Below are 3,486 nucleotides of genomic sequence, written 5' to 3' on the forward strand. Positions count from 1 at the left end.
TTCATCTCTCTTTGTAAAGAGAACACCTTCCGTTCATCTTTTGTGCGCTCCCTCTCCATACTGGGCCTAGTTGGGTATTTACCGGCCGTTTATTAGAAATAAATTGAAAATCGGGCTTATTATCTTCACCTTTCTCCCTCTAAATTTCATTGACTCTCTAAACCTCTCTCCTGACTTAAATCCCTTAAAATTTCAACCTACCTTTCTCTTGCTTTCTACACCTCTCTCTGAAACCACACCTAAAAGAGTTCTCCCTTTACTTTCATTTCTTACTCTAAAGAACTTTTCATATGGGCATACTGTATTTAAATATTTATTCTCCATTAAAATATTTGATCAAGTTGAAATGTTTCAACTCTCTTTCAATCTCTAACACACAAAAACAGAGACCTCTCTACAACTATTCTTCTTAGCTTTCATCCCTCTCAGTCTTTCACCCCTTTTTCCTCCCTCTCTCTCTAGACGACTTTGTCCCCTCTCTGATGGTCCTCTAAACCTTTTCAGACCTTTCTCCCTCTCTCTTTCATCTATCTGCTTGCATTTCTGATAAACCTTTGTCCCTCAGAGATTAAATCTCATAATTTATTTTCTCTCAACCTCTCTTTCTACACCTTTCTCCCCCTCTCCTCATCTCTCTTTCTACACCTCTCCTCATCTCCTTTCTCCCTCTTTCATCTCTCTCTCTCACCTTCTCTACACATTTCTCCTCATCTCTCATCTTTCTACACCTTTCTCCCTCTCTCTTTCATCTCTCTCTCTACACCTCTCTTTCTCCATCCTCTTTCTCCATCTCTCTTTCTTCCTCCATCCCCTTCTTTCCATTTCCTCTCTATTTATTCAGATTTATTGTAGTTTATTTGTGATCATTCACCACAATTAGAAATAAAGAGTTGTACTTCATTTTTATGAGTTCATTTATAGTCCTTTAAACAATTGTTATTTTAAAAAGTATTCAAATTATAAATCGTGTACATCTTTGTTTGTAAATGTTTAACAGATTAATTGAAATAGGTTGCATGCACTTTTCTACAATAAAATAATGCTGAGATTTTGAACAAAGAATCAATCCACTTTTCTCTCCCACACTGTATAGTTGTCATTACGCTTTTTGAATCAGTTCTTGCAGCAATAATGTGTATATTCAAACAGCTCAGTGATTGCAGTGCTATAATACCAAACACAGTTGAATGTACAGTGCCTTCAGATATGATTCATAGCCCTTATTCCACATTGTGTTGAATTACAGCCTGAATTCAAAATTAATTTAAAAAATAATCTCACTAAACTACACACAATACACCATAATGACAAAGTGAAAATATGTTTTTAGAAATGTTTGCAAATGTATTGAACGTACAGAACTATCAAGTTGACATACGTATTCACACCCCTGACTCATTACATGTTAGAATCACCTTTGGCAGGGATTACAGCTGTGAGCATTTCTGGGTAAACTGCCAAGAGCTTTGTACACCTGCATTGTACAATATTTGACCATTATTCTTTTAAAAATGGTTGACCATTGCTGGAGAGCAGTTTTCAAGTCTTGCCATAGATTTTCAAGCCCATTTAAATCAAAACTGTAACTAGGCCATTCGGGAACATTCATTGTTATCTTGGTAAACAATTACAATTATTATCTCCTTTGTTTTGTTGACGTTGAGTGTGAGGTTATGTTCCTGACACCACACTCCGAGGGCCCTCACCTCCTCCCTGTAGGCCGTCTCGTCGTTGTTGGTAATCAAGCCTACCACTAGTGTTGTCTACAAACTGGATGATTGAGTTGGAGGCGTGCATGGCCACGCAGTCATGGGTGAACAGGTAGTACAGGAGAGGGCTGAGAATGCACCCTTGTGGGTCCCCAATGTTGAGGATCAGCGGGGTGGAGATGTTGTTTCCTACCCTCACCACCTGGGGCGGCCCGACAGGAAGTCCAGGACCCAGTTTCCCAGGGTCTCGAGCTTAATGACGAGTTTGGAGGGTGCTATGGTGTTAAATGCTGAGCTGTAGTTGATGAACAGCATACATAGGTATTCCTATTGGGACGGTAAGCAAATTGGAGTGGGTCTAGGGTGTCAGGTAGGGTGGAGGTGATATGATCCTTGACTAGTCTTTCAAAGCACTTCATGATGATGGAAGTGAGTGCTACAGGGCGGTAGTCGTTAGCTCAGTTACCTTAGCTTTCTTGAGAACAGGAACAATGGTGGCCCTCTTGAAGCATGTGGGAACAGCAAACTGGGATAAGGATTGATTGAATATGTCCGTAAACACACCAGCCAGTTGGTCTGCGAATGCTCTAAGGACGCAGCTAGGGATGCCGTCTGGGCCTGGCAGTGTACCATATCTGATCTCATAAATTGCCATATCATATCTGATCTCATAAATTATAATATTGGAGTAAAGTGTCCTTGTGGGTCAGTAGCCTACACTGGGTGTAATATTGGAGTAAAGTGTCCTTGTGGGTCAGTAGCCTACACTGGGTGTAATATTGGAGTAAAGTGTCCTTGTGGGTCAGTAGCCTACACTGGGTGTAATATTGGAGTAAAGTGTCCTTGTGGGTCAGTAGCCTACACTGGGTGTAATATTGGAGTAAAGTGTCCTTGTGGGTCAGTATCCTACACTGGGTGTAATATTGGAGTAAAGTGTCCGTGTGGGTCAGTAGCCTACACTGGGTGTAATATTGGAGTAAAGTGTCCGTGTGGGTCAGTAGCCTACACTGGGTGTAATATTGGAGTAAAGTGTCTGTGTGGGTCAGTATCCTACACTGGGTGTAATATTGGAGTAAAGTGTCCGTGTGGGTCCAGTATGGGTGTAATATTGAGTAAAGCCTACACTGGGTGTAATATTGGAGTAAAGTGTCCGTGTGGGTCAGTAGCCTACACTGGGTGTAATATTGTAATATTGGAGTAAAGTGTCCATGTGGGTCAGTAGCTACACTACATTGGAGTAAAGTGTCCGTGTAGCCTACACTGGGTGTAATATTGGAGTAAAGCTCCGTGTAGTGTAATATTGGAGTAAAGTGTCTGTGTGGGTCAGTATCCTACACTGGGTGTAATATTGAGTAAAGTGTCCGTGTGGGTCAGTAGCCTACACTGGGTGTAATATTGGAGTAAAGTGTCCCTACACTGGGTGTGTTGGTCAGTAGCCTACACTGGGTGTAATATGTGGAGTCCGTGTGGGTCAGTATCCTACACTGGGTGTAATATTGGAGTCAAGTGTCCTTGTGGGTCAGTATCCTACACTGGGTGTAATATTGGAGTAAAGTGTCCGTGGGTCAGGGGTGTAATATTGTCCGTGTGGGTCAGTAGCAGCTTACGAGGATGTAATATTATCTTATTTAGACAAACAATTCTGAACTAATATACCATTGGACAATAGGTTCAGATTTACGGTAAGGTGGTTAACGTGGGCTTATTCAGAAAATGTATGGGTGGTTGGAAACAGACACTATGTGTAACTAAAGTTCACAGTCAACTGAAAGTTCAT

This window comes from Oncorhynchus nerka, linkage group LG18, assembly GCF_034236695.1.
Source record: "Oncorhynchus nerka isolate Pitt River linkage group LG18, Oner_Uvic_2.0, whole genome shotgun sequence".
Lineage (NCBI taxonomy): Eukaryota > Metazoa > Chordata > Actinopteri > Salmoniformes > Salmonidae > Oncorhynchus > Oncorhynchus nerka.